This window comes from Urtica dioica, chromosome 5 (genome assembly GCF_054948205.1).
Source record: "Urtica dioica subsp. dioica isolate 48M chromosome 5, U.dioica_male_clone48M_v1_H2, whole genome shotgun sequence".
NCBI classification, from domain to species: domain Eukaryota; kingdom Viridiplantae; phylum Streptophyta; class Magnoliopsida; order Rosales; family Urticaceae; genus Urtica; species Urtica dioica.
Genome location: NC_142760.1, coordinates 13,033,735 through 13,059,372, shown reverse-complemented (window position 1 = coordinate 13,059,372; position 25,638 = coordinate 13,033,735).

Here is a 25,638-nt window from a genome sequence, read left to right as displayed (position 1 = left end):
GAAGGGAGAGCGTCGCCAAGGTCGGGAGGTCCCCTCCTTCTAGCGCCAAAATGTTGTCGCTCGTTTTCGGACAACTATTTAGGAGCACAAAGCGGTCAGACCAAGTGGTCTCGCTTCGGCTCGAGCGTATCGAACTTGGTATCCCAAGTCGTCCCTTAGCTGTCGATGGTGTTTGCCTCGTCCGTCGTCGGTCCTGCGAGAGATGGAAACGACGAACTACACAGGGGAAAAAGAGGGGGTGCCTCTGTTTACCTCTCCGATGCTCAACATTAGTAGGATTGAGGTGGAATACAAAGGGTTTAGTGTTTAGAGGGCCGAAGCTTGAGAGAAACGAGTGAAGTACGAGTTCGGCAGCGTTTCAGTACTCAATCTCGGATTACCTGACTCAAGGGGTTGAGCCTCGTATTTATAGGCGACCAAGGACCGTTTGGAGGCCCCTTGACAGAGTGACGACGCAGGACCGGCCGAGTGACGACCCAGGGGCAGCTATCGGCCGAGTGATGGACCTGGGCCGGCCGAGCGACAACCCAGGGTCGGCCATCGGCCGAGTGACGACCCTGGACCGGCCACTGGCCGAGTGACGGCCTAGGGCCGGCAATCGGCCGACTGACGGCCCTGGGCCGGCCATTGGCCGTGTGACGGCCCAGGGCCGGCTGAGTGACGACCCAGGGCCGGCCATCAGCCGAATGACGGCCCTGGGCCGGCCGTGCGCCGAGGGGAGGCCCAGGGCCAGCCGTTATCGCTCTCGCCGTTGCTTCAGCAGGTCGGGACGGGCCGGTAACAAGATCTCTTCATTCTACCCGAGTAAAGCCTTTCATTTTCCTACATCACCAAGGGTCATAAACTATGAGTCGAAAGACTCAGCAAGTGGGAGTCTATCTAGTAATAAAAGCGACTAGAAAACATGTGACGTGCACATAATACATAAAATATGCATGAAAGTCATATGATTTCTATCATATGACACGCAAGCGTGTGCACACTTACTACATGTGAACTTGTCATTCCGATCTTCAGGTCATCCAACCACTCACTGCAACAACCCTCAGAATTAGAAGTAGCCAACCCTCAGACCCGAGCAATTTAATCATGCGGATGACTCAAAATTTTAAACTTCATCTAGGATCCTCTAATGGTACCATCTCCAATCATAGGGGCGCTCAGGAGCTCCCTGAAAGCTCAGACGTGCCCGGCACGCCGACTAATTACCAATTACAACACTGCACCCGTCAGGTTTCCCTGACAAAAACACAAGTCTTAAGACTTGCTAGTACCACCGACATCTGTTCTTTTTAAATGTTTGGTACTCGATGGAATCAGAGTACAACCCTAAACTAGCATCGTTTCGAGTAGAACTCGATTAAATATTGTTTAATATGCTCGTCATAGTATTTTGAAAGAGAAATCAAGGTGTGACCCCTGTAGTCCCTAGAATAGATATCTCAGCTGGAATCTGAGAAACGTTAGTCCCTGCTTTTCCCGTAAACCCGTCTATCGGGTGAATCTAAAATTAGTAAGTCAAGGAAAGATTAACAAGAAAGCTTATCTAATTTTCTAATTTTTTCCCATGTTGACAAGTCAAAAGAATACTCTAGAAAGCTTAGAATATGACTAATTCCTACTAAATCCTTACTTTACTTTGCCTTTCTAATATTCTACCACAACAACTTCTTTTTGTTGCAATTTGGTCCATTTTTCCTCAATGCTCACCACTTCGTACATAATTAAATGGAAACGATTTAGAAAATAAACCGAGATAATTTCTCGTTGATTCTAATTAATTTTGAAAATATTTAAGGTGTTTCGGAAATTATTTTCACTCTCGAAACTCTTCTTAGTACTCGAGGACTCACCAAAAATATTATTCGGGAAATTAAAATCATTCGAGTCCAACTAGAAATTCTCAACTCATTCCGAAATCTTTAATTGACGTTAAATATTTGTTTTCTAAATCTAGGACCATTTCACACTCTAGTCAAATTATAATTTGCAACAATACTCAATTCAAGAAAAAAACTCGTTTATTGATTTCAATATTCACAAGACGAGCTACACAAAAAGCCTTACTTTACAATCCCTAACCCTTAACTTAGTTTCGACCTCGAAACTAGAACAAAGCTGGGTATCTCTCTCGCATTTCACTTTCTAACTCCCAAGTGGTTTCTTCTTTCGCATGCCTCTTCCATTGCACTTTCACCTATGGGATGCTCTTGTTTTGCAAGAAGTTCTCTTTCTGATCCAAGATCGCAACTGCAGGTTCTTCATATACAACCACACGCTGAGACATACTTCCTAAGCATGGAGACGTGAAACACGTCATGGAGGTTGGACATTGATGGTGGTAATGCTAGTCGATACGCTACTTTTGTTGTCAATGGTGCCGACAAGAAGAGTTGTAATCTTTATATCGTACATTTGATGTAATAAAGTCTCATGAAGACTCTTGCTTGTAATTGCTTATTCATTAATAAAAAGTTGAAACGTTCACATTCATTCTTCCGTGTCTGTTTGAAGCTTTATGATAAAACATTAGTCTTTAGTCCATAAACAAACTAAACAACTTACGAAGAGACAAATGTAGATTTGCATGAACAAACTCTTCGTAGTTTGCTTAAAACGATATATTCGCAATCTAAGGGTCAAAAAACTATTGACCTCAGTACGATTGTTAGAAGAATCTATGATGTTTGCTTATGTGGCATTGAGAGTTGGAGACTCTATAGTTCTTCTAGGTATCTTCCGAAGGTACTGAATTGACCAGTGCACTTCTAGAGACCAGATAAGAACAAACCATTTAACCTTTTATGTCTCGAAGTCACTACGTATGAATTGCATCGTGCTTACCTTAATCCTCAAATGAGACATGTCATTTCACACCTTAGTATTCTCATGTGAGAAAGTCAGAGTTCGGACTCACTATGTGATTCCGAACAAGGCCTATTGGTGAAGTACTAAGTTGTGAGAATGTCATGAGTAACTTTGTGAAGTTCTCATAGATATGGAATTCATGTACAAGATTGCTGAAATGCAATATATATCACCTCATGCTTTGTTCCTTGGATTGTGAATAAATGAACTGGCCAGTGTCCAAATTGAATCCTGACACTTTTGGATGAAACAATGTGACTTGTTAGCTCCTCGTCAATACATTGTTTCTAACTTATTCACAAGCGACAAAGGAGTTGAGGAAATAACAGCTAGAAGGGTAAAATGGTAATTTTGTAAATCCCGACTAGCTGATGATATTCATGAAGGGTAAACGCTGATAATATTCTGTGGATCCACTCATTAAAATTAGGTTGAATGCTTGAGTAGAAAATAAATTCATTTGAACCGAGATATTTTCAGTGTCAACTCTTTAGTGGAGTCAGTTGACATTAAGCTAAACTTGGAAAAGGTTTGTGAACTTTTGAGTCCAAGTATTTTAGCTCAAGCTTTGTTCATTTGGATCCATGAGGTTACTGTCACGAATCACATCGAGTAGGAATAGTTAACCTGGAAGTTAAGTCAAAACAAGAATGAAAATTGTCAAAAGGGTATTTTTGTCTTTTGAGACTTAGGATGAAATGAATGTCAATAAATTTTTTGACAAGTTCATTTGATGACTTAATGTCACTCGGCCAAGTTAGAATAATTGGGCCTTGTGAATTAATTTCATTTCATAAGAATTTTAATGAAAATTCTTAATGGGCCTTTTTCATGTTGTCATGAACAAGTGGAAAAGCTTCTAGAAGGCCTTTCTAGATGAGAATAGGCGCCCAACATACCCAAGAGAGAGATAAAATATTTTGTGCATAAATGTATGAAGATACTTGCCAAAAGAAAAAGAGAAAACAAATTTCCCCTAAGAGGAAATGAGGTAGGCGCCCAAGAGAGAGACAAAAGGCAAGGCATGGAACAAAATAGGAAACAAATCCAAGGCTTAATGAAGCCTACCTTGGCCGAGTATGTCATAGAGGAAGAGGAAATTGGCTCATGAATATGTGATATTCTATAGAAGAGGAAACTACCTTATTGAAGGTCAGACCTCTCCTATAAATAGGAGCCTCATTCTTCTCATTTTTTGAAAACTCCACATAAGTTAGACATTGAGAGCCTCTCTCTCTAGAACTTGTGGTTGCCGCCCCTTCCTCTCTCTTTCTAGTTTATTTTCGATTTTTGTTTTGGCACCTAGGTCCTCATTTGACCTAGTGTTTAGCTCTGCGACTTCAAGACTCGTTCTTAAGTCGTAGTGTTTAAAAGTGCCCACTCAGTAATTCCTTTTATTTCGAGTGATTTAGTGATAGAAACTTTCGTGGTTGCTCGAGGTACCGAGGAAAGATAGAGAGACGTGCTGTGAGGGAGACGAGCGTTGCAACTTTCCAAAAGCTTCTCAAAGTTCAAGCTTCAAGAAAGGTTAGTAAACTTCTATGCTCATAATAGTTTTTATTTACATGTGCTTGCTCTTTGTCTAGGTTAGTAAAAATCGTTTTACTTGTAAAAAGAAAATTTTTAAAATTCCGCCGCGTAACGAAGCGTTAAACTTTTTCTTAAACCCTAGATCAATTCCAACAAATGGTATCAGAGCTATGGTCAAAGATAAGCATGTACATGTATTTAAAAATATGAGCTTGAAAATCGTTTTCGAAAGTTTACTAATTTTGTGACAAGTTAGAATTGTTATCTTAGAATTTTTTTAATTTATTGCTCTTGCCTTTAAATTAAAAATCATGTTGATTTTCTATGAGTTTGGGATGTTATTAAAACACATTAGAATCAGTTCTAAATTTTTTTAATTTTTTATATTGAAAAACGTGTTTTAAAGGTTTGAGAAATTTCGAGTAAATTTTGTGCCTAGTTTTCTTGTCTTACTAGTTTCTTTTATTTACTTGAATTGTTTTATGCATGTTGTTATTTATTTTATACCATGTTATTACCTTGCTAATAAAACAAAAATAAAAGCTTTAACAACATCCTAAAACGTTCCGTTACACTCGATTCTTTTTCGCACCTAAAAAGGACCAAGCTTTAATTATTTCTTTGTCTTCGAGCTGGAGTAAAACCCGCAGTAAAAGTGGCATAACTCTCTTCTCAGAAATCTAAATTCAATGATTCTTGAATCAAATTAAAGCTCTGTCTGTCCTCTGTCCAATGACACCGGTTTTAGGTCAAAAGGACGTCGGCGCCGCCAGTTATGGCAATTTTACTCCGAGGTGCGCGGCTGTTCCGAAACTCCAGTTTTTTAGAATTCCGGATTTTCAGCCCCCACTACCATGAGTTATAGAACTCTAATGAGAAAAATTTCTTGAGCAAAAATGTTTTTTATAAGATTATAAACATGATGTGTAAGATTAAAATTTTTTTATTTTTGAAAGTTTAATTGAAATTGAATTTTTACAAAATTAGTTTGAATTTTGAAAAACCGTTTTCACTTTCAAACTTGAAAAATATTTTGTCATCCAAATCAAATAAATTTTCAAAATGTTTTCAAAACTATATCTATATCACATATGTTCAAAATCTATATGCTCTTGAAAATTTAAGTGGGAGGTCTCCTTGTAGACAAGCCGAAAAATAAAAAGATGTGTAATCTCAAACTTTCAAGTGTTCGAGTGAGTTGAAGTTCACACTTCCCTCACGCACTTTCCCGAAATAGAAAATAGGAAAAGATCGAGTATGTACCTTGTGCCTTTATGCACTAATACTGCTCTGAACATGAATATCTAGGATTCTCTTCTAGTTGTCCGCTCTATCGCTCTATAACTAGGAAAACCGTTTCCGAACTTATAAGAGTCGATGTACCAACTCCAAAAACTAAGTGGGAGGGTTATACTTGTTATTTGTAACCCACGATCCCCAACACTAATGAAAAGTGCAATTGTCGCTAGACTAAGAGTCATCCTCGTGGCCCTCTCTTAAATGAGAGTACTCAAGGGCGCTTTGCACTGATCATTGCTCAATGAGCTAAATCCGAAAGTGAGACAATGAGACAAGACCTCCCCTCGGCGGATTGTTTTTCAAAGTCAATCTTTTGGACTAAGTGGTTGGTTACACACTTAGACTCAATCCCTAGTAATCCTCCCTCGAGGCCCTGCTAAAGGATGTGAGTGATCAAACCAATTTAAAAGGTGGCTGGTCAAAATTGGTGTATTGACATCTTGGCTAAGCATTAATGATGTGTCATTTACTTATAAATGGAGATTTTTTGCGACCTTCCCTCGAAGGAGTAAATTATTGTTTAGTTTATAACACCTTTGGATTTTATAAAAGTCTTAAAGAAACTTAAATCCTAAACCAAAGACTAATCATAAACTTGTTTCAACTTATATAGGCAATATGTCTCTCAACCCTCTCTCAACCATTCTTTCCTCGAATAAACTCGAAGGCGACAATTACGTCGATTGGAAACGTAACCTCGACATAGTCCTTACTGTCGACAAGCACAAATGGGTTCTCACCACCCCCTGTCCTCAAACGAATGAAGATTCGACGCAAGAGGAAAAAGACGCCCTGGCGGCCTGTCTTTGATCCGATGAGATTGCGAGGTGCTATATTTTGGCATCAATGAACAATGCGTTGCAACAACAACATCGTGATTACGAAACTGCCACCGATATGCTCTACAATCGCCACGAGATGTTTGGAGGGCAAGGACGTCAAGCTAGGCAACAAGCGGTTCGACAGTTTATGAACTGTCGCATGAAGGCTGGGACTCCCGTTAGAGATCATATGATGCTGATCATTAGCTATCTAAACGAAATGGAGATCCTTGGATCTGAGATTGATGGGGATACCAAAATAGATATGATCTTGGAAACTCTCCCCGAAACCTTTGATACCTTAAAGTTGAATTACTCCATGAACAAGCTAGAGTACACTGTTACCGAGCTCATGAAGGAACTTCAAACCGCTGAGGCACTCACTAAGAAAAAGAGGGTTCTTGGAGAGGTACATGCTACTGCCTCCACCTGTGGATATAAGAAGAGACCTCGCAAGGCCGAGAAGAAGAACCATCCTAAGGTTTAAACGAAGAAGAAGGCGCCAAAGGCTCCGAAGGTGGATAAGTCTAACGACAAATTCCACCACTGCAATGAGCCTGGTCACTGGCGTAGGAACTGTCCTGCCTACCTCAAAACCAAAGTAAAAGGTATTGTACTTATTACTGAAGCTTGTTTAGTAGCTGATAATGTATACTCGTGGATTATTGACTCCGCTGCTACAAACCATATTTGCTGCTCCTTGACTGGTTTTAGGAAAAGCAAAAGCTTAGAGGATGGCGACTTCTGCTTCAAGTGGGGTGATGGGAGCGTGGTGTCTGCGAAGGCTGTGGGATCCGTGGCGCTATCTTTTGAAGATTGCACTTTAAATTTGAATAATGTTTATTATGTTCCTTCCTTTGGGAAAAACTTAATATTTGTTGCTCAACTTTTAGAGCAAGATTATTATTTAAAGTTTATAAAGAGTGGAATTCGTATTGCTTTTTCTAATTCTTTTGTCACCTCGGCCGAGCATCCTTACCACCTCGACCGAGCAGCTTTGCCACCTCGTCCACCTCGGCCGAGCATCCTTGCCACCTCGGCCACCTCGGCCGAGCATCCTTGCCAGCTCGGCCGGGCACGCCCACTGTCGGGCACGCCGCGCCCGGTCGAGTCCCGCCCCGCGCCCATCCAGGCGACATGTCCCGCGCGCCCTGCACCCTCTTGGGCGTGAAAGCCTCGCGCGCCCCACTCCCGGCAACCCGGTGGGCCTCAAGGGGCCGGCCCAAGGCCTCTCTCCACAACTATAAATACCCCCCCCCCCTAGGGGAGGGAAAGAAGACGATTTTTCATTCAAACAACACTTCTCTTCTCTTTAGAACTCTCTCGTGCTCTTGTGACATTCCAAGAGCGCGCACTCCTCCTCCCTCGACTCAGAAACAAGGACCCGCCCTCCACGAGAGGGAGCGCGCTCCTCTTCTGCGACCCGAGCTTCTGCAGTACACACTGCTCTCCAGCTTCTTGGCCCTTGAGCTAGAACTCCGAGCCACGAGCAAGCGACCCCTCTAAAGTCTTCACTAGAAGCTACGAGCCGGGTCCTACTCTAAAGCCTTGGATTCTCAAGCCTCTGAGCCAAAGATAGCCCCCAACACACAAATTGAACAACGTTCTGACCCGATCCCGACTAAAGGGTACATAGGCAGACAACCCTTGACACGGTCACACCCCCCAAAACACACCTCAGGGTCTGGAGGATGCAGCTCGGTCTACGAGCTCCCATTTTTGGCCCGGGCGCGATCACTTGGTCCGGCCTTGGATCGAACCGCCCGAGGTATTTAATCGTTGTTCATTTTCGTGCGACAACATTTTGGCGCTAAAAGGAGGGGACTTCCCGACTTACACAGCCCGAAATCCCTTCTACAGCTCGACCCCTTTCTTCTCGACTTGAGAAAGACATGAGTGGTCAACCACCCGTTCGTTCTGAGGGCGTGAACAACCCCGAAAACGCAACCGCGGTGAAGAAATACTTCCTGCGCTCCCGAGCGCAAGGCGACGAGGAGTCTCTCAACGACAAGAGCCACACTCCCTCGCCCCCTCCTCTTCAGGACAGTCGGGACGACCGCATCCTTCAAATGGAGGAGAAAATCCGCCAACTGAAGATAGCCAATGCAAGGTACCACCGCCAACTGGCGGGCAAGGCACCTGCACACGGCGCCCCCCATGGGGAATCTGAGGACCTCATGGAAGAGGGACATGATTATGACCCCGACTATGATGGCTTGGAAATTTCGGCGGACGTCGAGACTTCTCTCACCAAAGACGGGGAACTCCCTGTTGAGATCGAAGCCGGTCCGTCGAAAACAAAAGCAATACCGGTCTCCTCTCAAGAAGAGACCTCCCGACGTTCAACCCATGACCGACTCGGTCAAAGAGGCAACGTCAGGGAAGGCACAACGACTCGGCGAGTAAGGCGTGTGGCTCGAAGCTCACGCCCCCATACCACCGGGCCGGATCCTGGAGATCGACTTACCGCCCAACGGAACGACCGTGGCGAAGACCTTCGAGAGAGGCTGAGCGCTCGTAAGGTTCACAACCCTACGGCCCCAATCAATGGGGACCCTCGCACGGCTCAAGGGTCGAACGAAAGGCGACAGGTGACTCCTCCTGAACAATGAGTGACCCCCAACACTGGCCTCGACGTCGTCACCATGATTCACAACCTTCGTAATGAGGTGCGTGACCTGCGTGAAGGCCGCTTGGCCGGTGGTACATACGGGGTCGTGGAAGAACATTCTTCTCCCTTCACCGCCCAAATCCTTGCTGAGGTGTGCACGGGAAACTTCAAGCTCCCGAATCTCCCTCCATACAATGGGAAAACTGATCCCACATATCACATCCAACATTACGAAACTTGGATGACGATGCAGGGCGTTTCACCTGGGGCTCTATGCCAAGCTTTTAGTCTTACCCTCACCGGACCCGGTTTCGAGTGGTTTAAGAATTTAAGACCAGGAAGCGTCCAGTCATTCAAAGACCTGAAGGACATGTTCCTAGCACGATTTGCTACATCCATGGTCCAAAAGAAGACCAAGATGTACTTATGGTCGATCAGGCAAGAGAATAACGAGTCCTTGAGATAGTATCTCACTCGATTCACCGCAGAATCAAATAAGGTTGACCGCTTTGACGACAGTGACGCAATTACAGCCATCATCGAGGGCTTGCGCACCGGAGACTTCTTAAAGTCCGTCATCGGCAGAGTCCCTTCTATGATGGGCGAGTTGATGAACCGAGCCAAAACCTTTATGGCGGTAGAAGATTACCTCGACGGCCGCAGAAGCAGCAGCAAAAGCTCCCGCCGTCGGGATGAGTCCGGCAATGAGCCTGGAAACCCCCGCAATAGGATAAACAAGGGAGGTAAAGCTATCGATAGCCGACCCCCTATGTCTCAGAAGCCGCGACTTGCGAGCAATTTTAGAGACTACTCGGGTTACACTCCCTTGAACGCCCCGGTAGAGCAAATCTACGATGTGGCGCATGACAAGTTCGTCGCTCCGGCTCCGATAAAGGGCAACCTCGCATATCGCGACCGGTCCCGTTATTGCGAGTTCCACCGGGATTACGGTCACATGACCGCTTAGTCCGTCTATCTTAGAAAGCAAATTGAGACATTAATCCAGAAAGGAGAACTCAAAGAGTTTGTCCTTCGCATGGTAGGAGCGGCGGCCCCCGCCAGCAACAGGCCGCAGCCTGAGAAAGGTGGAGGGATCAACGCAAACACCGACCGCACAGCGGTCACAACTACGGTTGATGCGCAACTCCACGTCGTCACCACCATACTAGGTGGCTTGCAAGACGGGGACTCGGCCCGGCAAAGGAAAAAGCTCCTCAAAGCTGCCTCTCAAGATGGTCTTGCCGGGCAGGTTAACCTCACCTACGAGGAACCTCCGTCCGTACCTCACGAGACGATACAGTTCACCAATGAAGAGGCCAAGCGAGTTGGGCACCCGCACAATGACGCTATAGTCCTCAAGGCCCAGGTGGCCAACAACTTGGTAAAAAGAGTTCTTATTGATAACGGCAGCGCAGCCGATATAATCTTTAAGACCACCCTCGAGCACATGAAGCTCGGGGGGCTCCGCCCTGTCCCGACTCAAACACCTCTGTTTGGGTTCACGTGAGAGAAGGTCATGACGGAAGGAATCATTGATCTACCAGTCACCTTCGGGACTACCGGAGGCATCGAAGTCGTTCACATGGTCCCCTTTCTTATGGTCGACCAGGAGTCGCCCTACAATGTTATCATTGGGCGACCCACGTTGAACAGACTAAGGGCTATCACGTCCACATACCACCTACTAGTAAAATTCCCTACCGAAGAGGGGATCAGCGTTATGGCTGGTGATCAAACCCAAACGAGGATATGCTATGTCCAGGGCGTGGACTGCAAGCCCGCTGAAAAAAGGGTTAACCCGATCTACCAACTGGAAGACGACGACCCGTGTGATCAGAAAGACGCACGGCAACTCGGGTATTTAGATCCCCGTGATGATATCGAGAGGTTGAAAGTTGACACCCCCGATGATCTCACTTAGATCGTTCTCGACGAAGCTAAACCTGACCAGGTGGTGAAGATCGGTGCACAACTCCCTCTCGCCATCAAAACTCAACTCGCGTCCTTCCTTCGAGAGTTTAAGGATGTCTTTGCGTGGACACATGTAGACATGGCCGGCATAGACCCCGATGTGATTGTGCACCGATTGAATGATGATAAAACTATCGCTGAAAAGGTACAAGCTAGACCCCGAACAATACCTAGCGATAAACGAGGAAGTCGAAAAACTTCTCTCCGCTGGTTTCATCCGAGAAGCCAAGTACCCAAAGTGGGTGGCCAATATGGTCATGGTCAAAAAGCCTAACGGGAAGTGGCGCATTTGCATAGATTACAAAGATCTTAACAAAGCCTGCCCGAAAGATTGCTTTCCACTCCCACGCATCGAACAACTGGTCGACGCCACGGCAGGACATGAACTCCTAAGTTTCATGGACGCCTACTCGGGCTATAACCAGATACAAATGCACGAGCCCGATTAGATCAAGACAACCTTTGTCACTGATCGCGGCCTCTACTGCTACAAGGTCATGCCTTTCGGCCTTAAGAATGCAGGAGCTACTTACCAACGATTGGTAAACCGGATCTTCGCCGACCTAATCGGCAAGACCATGGAAGTATACGCGGACGACATGCTCGTTAAAAGCCTACTGGCTACCAATCGCGTAGACAACCTGAGGGAGATGTTCTTAATCCTCCGCCGGTACAAAATGAAGCTCAACCCCAACAAATGTGTGTTCGGGGTCGAGTCCGGGAAGTTCCTAGGCTACATAGTTAGCCGTCGAGGTATCGAAGCGAACCCCGAGAAAATCAAGGCACTCCTTGACATGAAGTCTCCACGACGTGTCAAGGAGGTCCAAAGTCTGACCGGTCGGATTGCCGCCCTCTCACGTTTTGTGGCCAAAGCATCCGACAAGTGTCAACCGCTCTTCAAAGCAATTAAGAAGACGGACGGCTTTGAATGGACGGACGAGTGCGAAAAGGCCTTTCAAGAAATGAAGGCCTACTTCGGGACACCTCCGTTCCTCTCTAAACCAAAAGAAGGCGAGACGCTTTACATCTACCTCGCCGTCTCCGAACGAGCTGTGAGCGCTGTACTGATCCGTGAAGAAGATAAGGCTCAATGGCCCATCTTCTACATAAGCAAAGCCCTACTTGATGCCGAAACGCGTTATACAGAGATAGAAAAACTCTCTCTCGTTCTCCTCGTAGCCGCCAAAAAGCTACGCCCCTACTTCCAAGCTCACCTAATCGTTGTCCGAACAGGACACCCAATCGGTAAAGCTCTTCAAAAGGGAACATCGACTCGCATGGCGATCTGGTCCCAAGAATTGAGCGAGTACGGGATTGAGTTTCACCCGAGACCAGCAATAAAGGCTCAAGCCTTAGCTGATTTCGTAGCAGAATTCTCCTACACTCCCGACATGGGAAGAGCAGAAGACGACTCAACCGACGACTTGTCGGCTCGAAAGAGAAAGGTCGACCCTACGGGTCCCATCTGGGAACTACACGTAGACGGAGCATCTAATGCCCAGGGAGCAGGCGCCGGCGTGGTTCTAACAAATCCCGACCGGGAAAAGTTACGCTACGCCCTCCACTACGGATTCCAGGCCTCCAATAACGAGGCCGAGTACGAAGCCCTCATAGTAGGGCTAGAGCTCGCCCGAAAGCTCAACGTACAGAATTTACGAATACACTGTGACTCACAGTTGATCGTAAATCAGGTTAAAGGCGACTACGTTGCCAAAGAACCTAACATGATCGCCTACTTGGCAAAGACAAATGCCAAGCTAGATGCCTTCTACTGGTTCGAGATCATCCAGATCCCACGAGAAGAGAACTCCGAGGCTGACGCCTTAGCTCGCCTCGGATCCGGTATTACCGAAGACGGGTTGGGAACTATCCCAATCGAGTCTCTCTCGCGACCATCCATCTCACGTGACGAGGTTGGAACGATTGAGAGCGCCGCTCATCCAACTTGGATGACCCCGCTTACGGACTTCTTGCGAAGAGGGGTACTTCCCGAAGACCGCAGAGAAGCCGAAAGGCTGAAAGCCCTCGCATCCAAATACGTGTTGAGAGGCGAAGCCTTATACAAGCGCGGATATTCAACCCCGCTGCTCTGATGTCTCAACAGCGTCAAGTCGACTAAGGTCCTCCGCGAGATCCACGAAGGCCTCTGCGGGAACCACGCCGCTGGAAGGTCCCTCGCGCTCAAAGCACTTCGACAAGGCTATTTCTGGCCAACGATGAAAAAAGACGCCTACGACTGGGCAAGAAAGTGCGACAAGTGTCAACGTTTCTCCAACGTTCCACGTCAGCTGCCATCTCCCCTGAGTAGCATCGTTGTCCCACGCCCCTTCGCAAAATGGGGCGTAGACATTATCGGCAAGCTTCCCAAAGCCCCGAGGCAATACGAATACGCCATCGTCGCTATCGATTACTTCACTAAGTGGGTCGAAGCCGAGCCTCTGGCCAGGATCACCGAGGCCAACACTACAAACTTCATCTGGAAGTCCATAAATGCCGCCACGGCAACCCCGCGTCGATCGTGACCGATAACGGCGCGTAGTTCGACAACGCAAGGGTTAGAGAAATCTGCGCCCAATTAGGGATAAGCAAGACATTCTCATCCCCGCGACACCCACAGGCTAATGGCCAAGTGGAAGCCGTCAACAAGACGATTAAAAGCAACCTCAAGAAAAAGCTCGAAGCCAAAAAGGTTCCTGGGCTGAGGAATTGCCTTTCATCCTATGGGCCTATCGAACGACCATTCGAAACGCCACCGGAGAGACCCCCTTCTCCCTAGCCTTTGGGATTGAAGCAGTGGTCCCCGTGGAAACGGAAGTCCCCACCTACCGGGTCGACACTTTCGACGAAAAAAAATGATGAGGCCATGCGCCTCGAACTGGATCTAATCGACGAGAAAAGATCCGAGGCCCTCACCAGCCTCGCTGCACAAAAGCGAAAGGTTGAGAGATACTACAACGCCAAAGTCAAAAGGCGGATCTTCGCCGTCGGCAGCCTTGTACTCAGACGCGTGTTCCAAAACACCCAAGTGCAAGGCGCCGGGGTCCTAGGCCCAAACTGGGAAGGACCATATAGAGTTCGACAAGTCATACACGACGGAACCTACTACATCGAACACACGGACGGAACTCCAATCCGGCACCCGTGGAACGCCGAGCACTTAAGGCAGTACCACCAGTGACCAAGTCCCCCCATTCATTGCTCTGATTTCCCTTATTCAATAAGGCCTATACGCACCACTGTTCAAGGATGTTCCCTGTTAGCAAAACTTAATTGGAAATAAAGTTTGAGGTCTTTTTACCCACTTTATCACAGTTTTTAGTCATCATGGCACGACCTGTAAACTAAAAACTCGGGGGGCTATGGGTCCTGAGACGTACACTCGAGAAATTACGGCATATAAAAAAAACACACCTTAGGCCCCCCCACTCACGGGAGACAAAGGCTTAAGAAGCTCGGATCCCGATGGCTCATCAGGCACACGGGTCCGGAAAAAGACGTCGGCCTAACCCGACGCAACCGCGTTCGCTTGCTCCAGGGCAAGCAGGCCCAAAAGACGTCGGCCTAACCCGACGCAACCGCGTTCGCTTACTCCAGGGCAAGCGGGCCCAAAAGACGTCAGCCTAATCCGACACAACCGCGTTCGCTTGCTCCAGGGCAAGCGGGCCCAAAAGACGTCGGCGTAACCCGACGCAACCGCGTTCGCTTGCTCCAGGGCAAGCGGGCCCAAAAGACGTCGGCCTAACCCGACGCACCCGCGTTCGCTTGCTCCTGGGCAAGCGGGCCCAAAAGACGTTGGCCTAACCCGACGCAATCGCGTTCGCTTGCTCCAGGGCAAGCGGGCCCAAAAGACGTCGGCCTAACCCGACGCACCCGCGTTCGCTCACTCCAGGGTGAGCGGGCCCAAAAGACGTCGGCCTAACCCGACGCAACCGCGTTCGCTTGCTCCAGGGCAAGCGAGCCCTAAAGACATCGGCCTAACCTGAATCACCCGCGTTCGCTCACTCCAGGGTGAGCGGACCCAAAAATACGTCGGCCTACCCCAACGCACCCGCGTTCGCTTGCTCCAGGGTAAGCGAACCCATAAAGAAGGCGGCCTAACCCGGTGCAACCTACGCTCGTCGCTCAAAAGCACGGGCTCCTAAGATGCCGGCCCAACCCGGCGCAACATACACGTCCAGTGGCCAAAGGCACGGACGCAGAGCCCCCGGGAACTACCCGGTACGACCTCTTCGATCGCCGGAAGGCACGAAGCGAAGTCACTGGGCCACAACCACATTAGGCAAGCTGAATCGTCGGCCTAACCCGACAGGCCGATACCACCGTTCAAACACGAGTCGGCCAATCGCCTAACTGGGCACAAACACCCCCTCACATCGAACGTTTAAAACGATGACAAGTCGTAACGACAAAATGAGCGGAGGACGAACCCTAGTTAAGGACGCAAAACCTGCCGAAACTATTGGTAAGGATGCAAGCCTTTCGGGCCACGTTAGCCCGCAAAGAAGACATATACGAGTGAAAATTACTCGAAAAATGAGATAGGCATTCAACATGAAAGCAACAAAAATATCTCATAAAAAGAGCCACGGCTCTGAATCCAATAAACACGTGCTGAACAAAAAGTGCCTGAAAAATAAATGAAATCCTAGAAAAGGAAAAGAAAACAAAGCACTAAACATACGCGTTGAAAAAGAGGCCACATGGCTCAATAGTACCCTCATCTAGCAGGGGAAACAAGGTGTCGAAAAAGTCAAAAGTGACCCCCCGGGCCTCGTTCTCGGTCGCAGTCGCATCCCGACACTCCACCGCTCCGGCACGACGGGCCTCCTCGGTCCCTATGTCGTAGTCATCCTGCAAGTCGGACGCTCTTCGCTCCGCTTCAGCAAGCTGGGACGAGAGGCGAGCGTTTTCCTCCGCCAGAGAGTCGCTCGCGCTCCGCCCGAACACGCGCCGCTTCGCTCGAAGTAAGCTGGCGGTGCGACGTCTCCAAAGCATCGGATCGAGCATCTAGTTGCCTCCGAAGGTCGGTAACCTCAGTCCGAAAAATCTCCGCTGATCGGGTCGCCACCTCGCAAGTTCGCCGTTCTTCGGTGAGCTCTCCCGCCATCTTGGCCACCGACGTTTGGGCTCCGTCACGTTGATCCCCTGCGATTTGGAGTTCCACCTTAGCCTCGCGAAGCTGGTCTCGAAGCGCCTCGGTCTCCGCCCCCGGGTGTGAACCTTGATCGACCTGAGCCAGCCTAGCCTTCGTCCGAGCAAGCTCCTCCTGGGATGCCCCTAAGCGCCCGATGAAGTCGTGCAAAATCCTGTCGCTTCGCACGGCCCTTGCATACGCCTGCGACGACAAAGAAGCAAGGGTTAAAACTAAGACCTACGCTTAAGACAGAATAAACAGAAATACTGACCCTCTGAGCGTCGGTAACCCCCGCCTGGAAGAAGGCAATATCATTCTTCGATACCACGCCCTTCCACCAGGACAGTGGGGATCCCTCGAGTGTTGTCAATGGTGCCCATAAGAAGAGTAGTAGTGTCTATTTATGTACATTTGATGTCATATAGTCTTACGAAGACTCTTGCTTGTAATTGCTTATTCATTAAAAATAAATTTGAAACGTTCATTCATTCTTTCTTTGTTTGAAGCTTTATGATAAAACCTTAGTCTTTTAGTCCATAAACAAACTTAACAACTTACGAAGAGACAAATGTAGATTTGCATGAACAAACTCTTCGTAGTTTGCTTAAAACGATATATTCGCAATCTTAGGCTCAAAGGACTATTGACCTCAATACGATTGTTAGAAGAATCTATGATGTCTGGTTATGAGGCATTGAGAGTTGGAGACTCTATAGTTCTTCTAGGTATCTTCCGAAGGTACTGAATTGACCAGTGCACTTCTAGAGACAAGATAAGAACAAACCATTTAACCTCTTATGTCTCGAAGTCACTATTTATGAATTGCATCATGCTTACCTTAATCCTGAAAAGAGACATGCCATTTCACACCTTAGTATTCTCATTTGAGAAAGTCAGAGTTCGGACTCACTATGTAATTCCGAACAAGGCCTATTGGTGAAGTACTAAGTTGTGAGAATGTCATGAGTAACTTTGTGAAGTTCTCATAGATATGGAATTCATGTACAAGATAGCTAAAATGCAATGTATGTCACCTTATGCTTTGTTCCTTGGAGTGTGAATAAATGAACTGGCCAGTGTCCAAATTGAGTCCTGACTCTTTTGGATGAAACAATGTGACTTGTTAGCTCCTCGTCAATACATTGTTTCTAACTTATTCACAAGCGACAAAGGAGTTGAGGAAATAACAGCTAGAAGGGTTAAATGGTAATTTAGTAAATCCCGACTAATTGATGACATTCATGAAGGGTAGCATAGATAATATTCAGTGGATCCGCTCATTATAATTAGGTGAATTCTTGGGTAGAAAATAAATTCATTTGAACCGAGAGATTTTCAGTGTCAGCTCTTTAGTGGAGTCAGTTGGCATTAAGCTAAACTTGGAAAAGGTTTGTGAACTTTTGAGTCCAAGTGTTTAGCTCAAGCTTTGTTCATTTGGGTCCATGAGGTCACTGTCACGAATCACATCGATAGGAATAGTTAAACTGGAAGCTAAGTCAAAACGAGAACGAAAATTGTCAAAAGGGTATTCTTGTCTTTTGAGACATAGGATGAAATGGATGTCAATAAATTTTGACAAGTTCATTTGATGACTTAATGTCACTCGGCCATAATATGATTAATTGGGCCTTGTGGATTAATTTCATTTCATAAGAATTTTATTGAAAATTCTTAATGGACTTTTCTCATGTTGTCAGGAACAAATGAAGAAGCTTCTAGAAATGAAATGGGCGCCCAACCCTAAGATAGAAAGAGAGATTATTTTGTGCATAAATGTATCAAGATACTTGCCAAAAGAAAAAGAGGAAACAAATTTCCTATGCATGCCATAAGGAAATTCGGCCAACTAAGCCAAAGAGGGAGAAGATAAATGAGGAAACAAATCCATGTGGCATAGGTAATGCCTTGCACGCCCAAAGTGAAAAAGGGAAACAAGGGATTTGTTCATGAATATGTGATATTCAATATAGAAGAGGAAACTACCTTATTGAAGGTGAAGCCTCTCCTATAAATAGTAGCCTCATTCCTCTCATTTTATTCATTCCACATAAGTTAGAGATTGAGAGCTTCTCTCTCTAGAACTTGTGGTTGCCGCCCCTCTTCTCTCTCGCTCTAGTTTATTTTCGATTTTTCTTGTTTTGGCACCTAGGTCCTCACTCGACCTAGTGTTTAGCTCTGCGACTTCAAGACTCGTTCTTAAGTCGTAGTGTTTAAAAGTGCCCACTCACTAATTCCTTTATTTCGAGTGATTTAGTGATAGAAACTTTCGTGGTTGCTCGAGGTGCCGAGGAAAGAAAGAGAGACGTGCTGCGAGGGGAGACGAGCGTTGCAACTCTCTAAGAGCTTCTCAAAGATCAAGCTTCAAGAAAGGTTAGTAAACTTCTTAGCTCATATTAGTTTTTAATTACATGTACTTGCACTTGTCTAGGTTAGTAAAAACCGTTTTTACTTGTAAAAGAAAATTTTTAAAATTTCGCCGCTTCCCAAAGCGTTAATCTTTTTCTTAAACCCTAGATCAATTCCAACATCGAGGTGGCGGAAGCAATCCCCTCGAGCCTGTATCGCCTCCAGCTCCATCGCCGAGTTCGCCCTCTTGAGCTTGGAACGCCCTTTTCTTTTCTAAAGTTCACGACTTACGTCCCATAAGCCGTAAACTTGGGGGGCTAATGTTACCGGTCGTTTTCGGGACACTGGAAATTCAAAAATGATTCAAGGCCGGCCGGGTTTTTCCAGCCGGAAGCCCAACGGGTCCCGGCCCGCCAGGCCCGAGCGCCCTGACGCACCCACGGCCCGGCACGGCCGGCGCGCGCGCACCTGCGCCCCCGGCCCTGAGGCCCCCAGCCCAATGGGCCTCAGCGCGCCCCAGCGCGCCTGGCTCGCGCGCACCCTACGCGCCGGCCTCCCGGCCCACGCACGCTCCCGGCTCACGCGCACCCTGCGCCCCGGCCTCCCGGCCCGCGCACGCTCCCGCGCCCCGGCCTCCCGGCCCGCGCGCGCTCCCGCGCCCCGGCCTCCCGGCCCACACGCGCACTCCCGCGCGCCCCGGCCTCCCGGCCCGCGCGCCCCGGCGCCCCGGCCGAGCGCCCCTGCTGCCTCGGCCGGGTGTCCTTACCACCTCGACCGAGCATCTTTGCCACCACGACCACCTCGGCCGAGCATCCTTACCACCTCGGCCGAGCAGCTTTGCCACCTCGGCCGAGCATCCTTACCACCTCGGCCGAGCAGCTTTGCCACCTCGGCCGAGCATCCTTGCTACCTCGGCCACCTCGACCGAGCATTCTTGCCTCCTCAGCCGCGCACGCCGCGCCTGGTCGAGTCCCGCGCCCGGCACGCCCCGTGCCCATCCAGGCGACATGTCCCTACGCCCCGGCCTCCCGGCCCGCGCGCGCAGTCTCGCGCGTCCTGGCCTCCCGGCCCGCGCGCGCCCCGGCGCCCCGGCCGAGCGCCCTTGCTGCCTCGGCCGGGTGTCCTTACCACCTCGGCCGAGCATCTTTGCCACCTCGGCCACCTCGGCCGAGCATCGTTACCACCTCGGCCGAGCAGCTTTGCCACCTCGGCCACCTCAGCCGAGCATCTGTGCCACCTCGGCCACCTCGGCCGAGCATCCTTGCCACCTCGGCCACCTCGGCCGAGCATCCTTGCCACCTCGCCCGGGCACGCCGCGCCCGGTCGAGTTCCGCGCCCGGCATGCCCCGCGCCCATCCAGGCGACATGTCCCGCGCGCCCTGCACCCTCTTGGGCGTGAAGCCTCGCGCACCCCGCTCTCGGCGACCCGATGGCCCTCAAGGGGCCGGCCCAAGGCCTCTCTCCACAACTATAAATACCCTCCCCTAGGGGAGGGAAATAAGACGATTTTTCATTCAAACAATACTTCTCTTCTCTTGAGAACTCTCTCGTGCTCTTCTGACATTCCAAGAGCGCGCACTCCTCCTCCCTCGGCTCCGAAACAAGGACCCCCCTCCACGAGAGGGAGTGCGCTCCTCTTCTGCGACCCGAGCTTCTGCAGTACACACTGCTCTCCAGCTTCTTGGCCCTTGAGCTAGAACTCCAAGCCACGAGCAAGCGACCCCTCTAAAGTCTTCACTAGAAGCTACGAGCTGGGTCCTACTCTAAAGCCTTGGATTCTCAAGCCTCTGAGCCCAAGATAGCCCCCAATACACAAATTGAACTACGTTCTGACCTGATCCTGACTAAAGGGTACGTAGGCAGCCAACCCTTGGCACGGTCACACCCCCCAAAATACACCTCAGGGTCTGGAGGGTGCCGCTCAGTCTACGAGCTCCCATTTTTGGCCCAGGCGCGATCACTTGGTCCGGCCTTGGATCGAACCGCCCGAGGTATTTCATCGTTGTTCATGTTCGTGCGACAACACTTAAGACTTGGTCATATCAGTCTAGATAGGATTAAGAGACCTGTGAGGGACGTTCCACTCTAAGCCTCTGCAATAGGTTCACTACCTACTTGTGAATCATGCATTGAAGGAAAAATGACTAAGCGACCTTTCTCCGATAAGGGTCGAAGAGCCACTGAGTTGCTGGAACTAATACATTCTGATGTATGTGGTCCGCTCAACCAACAGGCACGTGGGGGATACGAATACTTCGTTACCTTCACTAATTATTACTCGCGATATGGTTTTGTCTATTTGCTCAAACACAAATCCGAGACCTTTAACGTATTTAAGGTCTTTAGGGCATTAGTGGAAAAGCAAACTGGCAAAGTGATCAAAATACTTCGATCTGATCGAGGTGGTGAGTATATGTCTGGAGAGTTCAATGACTTTCTTAAAGAAGAAGGTATCGCTTCACAGCTTACCGCACCTGGCACACCTCAACAAAACAGAGTGTCAGAGAGAAGGAACCGAAATCTTATGGAAATGGTTAGATCAATGATGAGTTCCTCATCACTCCCTCTTTCCTTTTGGGGATATGCCCTCGAAACAGCCGCTTACATTATGAACCAAGTTCCATCCAAAACGGTTCCTGGTACTCCTTATGAACGATGGACTGGCCGTAAAGTAAATTTGGGTCACATCCGAATTTGGGGTTGCCCTGCACACGTGCTAAGGCAAAAGACTAGCAAGTTGGCTAGTAGGTCAGAATTGTGCTTGTTTATGGGATATCCAAAGGAAACCAAGGGTTTCATCTTCTATAGTCCCGAGGACGATAAGACTTTCGTTAGCACGAATGCTCGATTCCTTGAGGAGGACTTTATGAAAGATGCAAAACCTAGAAGCAAAATTGTGCTTGAAGAAAAGTTGGGTGAGGAAGCTTCTACCTCATCTGTAAGAACTGTTCTTACCCCAATTGAAACACAACCTAACTCATCAGAATCTCGTCAAGTAGTACTTCGACGTAGTGGGAGGGCTACTCAAAAAACTGACAGGTACATGTCTTATGGAGACTCTCTCGTAGCCGTCTCTGACATGGATGATCTTGTTTCCTATAGCCAAGCGATGGCTTGTTCTGAATCAAACCTTTGGCTTGACGCCATGAAAGTTGAAATGCACTCGATGTATGTCAACAAAGTCTGGAAACTTGTAGACCTTCCTGAAGGGATTAAACACGTAGGGTGTAAGTGGATATACAAGAAGAAAAGGGGTCCCGATGGGAACGTCGAGACATTCAAAGCACGACTTGTGGCGAAGGGTTATACCAAACAAGAAGGGATTGACTATGAAGAAACCTCCTGGCCAGTCGCGATGCTTAAATCCATCCGCATACTCCTATCCATAGCTGCAGCTCTCGACTATGATATCTGGCAAATGGATGTCAAGACAGCCTTCCTAAATGGCAATCTTGACGAGCGTATTTACATGGCTCAACCAGACGGTTTCGTGGAAGAAGGTCAAGAGACCAAGGTTTGCGAGTTGCTTAAATCCATTTATGGACTAAAGCAAGCATCTAGGTCATGGAATATCATATTCGATGAAACTGTGAAAAGCTTCGGCTTTGAACAGTCAATAGATGAGCCTTGTGTTTACAAGTTAATACACGAAGGCAAAGTTGTGTTTCTGGTACTATATGTCGATGATATATTACTCATTGGTAATGACGTGGGTAAGTTATCTAAGGTTAAGGTCTGGCTGTCAAAGCAATTCGATATGAAGGATCTAGGAGAAGCCGCGTACATTATGGGAATCCAAATCTTTCGAGATAGGAAAAACCGGACCCTGTCACTCTCTCAAGCATCCTATATTGATAAGGTGATGGATCGCTTCTCGATGCAAAATTCCCAGAAGGGTCAAACACCCTTTAGGCATGGAGTTTCACTCTCTAAGGACCAGTCTCCCAAGACTGCACAAGAGATTGAAGACATGAGGAAAATTCCTTACGCCTCTGCCGTAGGAAGTCTCATGTATGCTATGCTTTGCACTAGACCTGACATCTATTTCGCCGTGGGCGTAGTTAGCCGTTTCCAATCCAACCCTGGACCCGAGCACTGCATTGCTGTTAAGCATGTTCTTAAGTATCTTCGAAGAACTGGGAACTTGATGCTTACATACTCAGGTACTGACCTGAGTATTACGGGATATACCGACTCCGATTTTCAAGCGGATAAGGATTCCAGGAAATCCACTTCGGGATCTGTGTTCATCCTTAATGGTAGAGCTGTTGTGTGGAGAAGTATTAAGCAATCTTGCATTGCTGACTACACAATGGAAGCAGAATATGTGGCTGCTTGTGAAGCATCCAAAGAGGCTGTATGGCTTAGAAAATTCTTTAAGTATTTGGAAGTTGTTCCAAACGTCGACGAGCCCATGACCCTTTATTGTGATAAAAGTGGGGCTGTCACTAACTCAAAGGAACCTCGAAGCCATAAGCGCTCTAAGCATATTGAGAGGAAATACCATTTGATTCGAGAGATCGTGCAGCGCAGAGACGTGGAAGTGAAGAAGATCTCAACGGTGGACAACCTAGCAGATCTATTCGTAGTTTGGTTAAAACGATATATTCGCAATCTAAGGGTCAAAGGACTATTGACCTCAGTACGATTGTTAGAAGAATCTATGATGTCTGATTATGAGGCATTGAGAGTTGGAGACTCTATAGTTCTTCTAGGTATCTTCCGAAGGTACTGAATTGACCAGTGCACTTCTAGAGACAAGATAAGAACAAACAATTTAACCTCTTATGTCTCGAAGTCACTACGTATGAATTGCATCGTGCTTACCTTAATCCTTAAATGAGACATGTCATTTCACACCTTAGTATTCTCCTTTGAGAAAGTCAGAGTTCGGACTCACTATGTGATTCCGAACAAGGCCTATTGGTGAAGTACTAAGTTGTGAGAATGTCATGAGTAACTTTGTGAAGTTCTCATAGATATGGAATTCATGTACAAGATTGCTGAAATGCAATATATATCACCTCATGCTTTGTTCCTTGGATTGTGAATAAATGAACTGGCCAGTGTCCAAATTGAGTCCTGACTCTTTTGGATGAAACAATGTGACTTGTTAGCTCCTCGTCAATACATTGTTTCTAACTTATTCATATGCGACAAAGGAGTTGAGGAAATAACAGCTAGAAGGGTAAAATGGTAATTTTGTAAATCCCGACTACCTTATGATATTCATGGAGGGTAAACACTGATAATATTCTGTGGATCCACTCATTAAAATTAGGTTGAATTCTTGAGTACAAAATAAATTCATTTGAACCGAGAGATTTTCAGTGTCAACTCTTTAGTGGAGTCAATGGACATTAAGCTAAACTCGGAAAAGGTTTGTGACCTTTTGAGTCCAAGTATTTTAGCTCAAGCTTTGTTCATTTGGATCCATGAGGTCACTGTCACGAATCACATCGAGTAGGAATAGTTAAACTGGAAGCTAAGTCAAAACAAGAATGAAAATTGTGAAAAGGGTATTTTTGTCTTTTGAGACATAGGATGAAATGAATGTCAATAAATTTTTTGACAAGTTCATTTGATGACTTAATGTCACTCGGCCAAGTTAGAATAATTGGGCCTTGTGAATTAATTTCATTTCATAAGAATTGTAATGAAAATTCTTAATGGGCATTTTTCATGTTGTCATGAACAAGTGGAAAAGCTTCTAGAAGGCCTTTCTAGATGAGGATAGGCGCCCAACATACCCAAGAGAGAGAGAAAATATTTTGTGCATAAATGGATGAAGATACTTGCCAAATGAAAAAGAGGAAACAAATTTCCCCTAAGAGGAAATGAGGTAGGCGCCCAAGAGAGAGACAAAAGGCAAGGCATGGAACAAAATAGGAAACAAATCCAAGGCTTAATGAAGCCTACCTTGGCCGAGTATGTCATAGAGGAAAAGAGGAAATTGGCTCATGAATATGTGATATTCTATAGAAGAGGAAACTACCTTATTGAAGGTAAGACCTCTCCTATAAATAGGAGCCTCATTCTTCTCATTTTTTGAAAACTCCACATAAGTTAGAGATTGAGAGCCTCTCTCTCTAGAACTTGTGGTTGCCGCCCCTTCCTCTCTCTTTCTAGTTTATTTTCGATTTTTTGGGACCTAGGTCCTCATTTGACCTAGTGTTTAGCTCCGCGACTTCAAGACTCGTTCTTAAGTCGTAGTGTTTAAAAGTGCCCACTCACTAATTCCTTTCATTTCGAGTGATTTAGTGATAGAAACTTTTGTGGTTGCTCGAGGTGCCGAGGAAAGAAAGAGAGACGTGTTGTGAGGGAGACGAGCATTGCAACTTTCCAAAAGCTTCTCAAAGTTCAAGCTTCAAGAAAGGTTAGTAAACTTCTATGCTCATAATAGTTTTTATTTACATGTGCTTGCTCTTTGTCTAGGTTAGTAAAAACCGTTTTACTTGTAAAAAGAAAATTTTTAAAATTCCGCCGCTTAATGAAGCGTTAAACTTTTTCTTAAACCCTAGATCAATTCCAACAACTTTAGCTACACGCTGTAGGATCTCGAAAGGTCCTGTAAACCTTGGACTCAATTGTCCCTTCTTTCCAAATCTCATAACTCCACGCATCGGAGAGACTTTCTGGAATACTTTATCTCCAGCCTCAAACTCTAGAGGCCTTCTACGCTTATCAGCATAATTCTTTTGCCGACTCTAGGAAGTTTTCATTCGTGCTTGAATCTTCTTAATGACCTCAGTTGTTTCCTCTAACATCTCGGGCACGATTAGCTTGCTTTCACCGTCTTCATTCCAATGAATTGGAGAGCGACATTTACGTCTATAGAGAGCTTCATACGGAGCCATTCCAATTGTCGCTTTATAACTGTTGTTATATGAGAATTCAGCTAGAGGAAGATATCAACTCCACGAACCTTGAAAGTCTAAAACACAGGCTCGGATCCTGTCTTCAAGTATTTGGATAGTGCGTTCACTTTGTCCATCTATTTGTGGATGGAAAGTTGTGCTGAACTTAAGTTTCGTTCCTATATTCTATTGAAGGCTTGT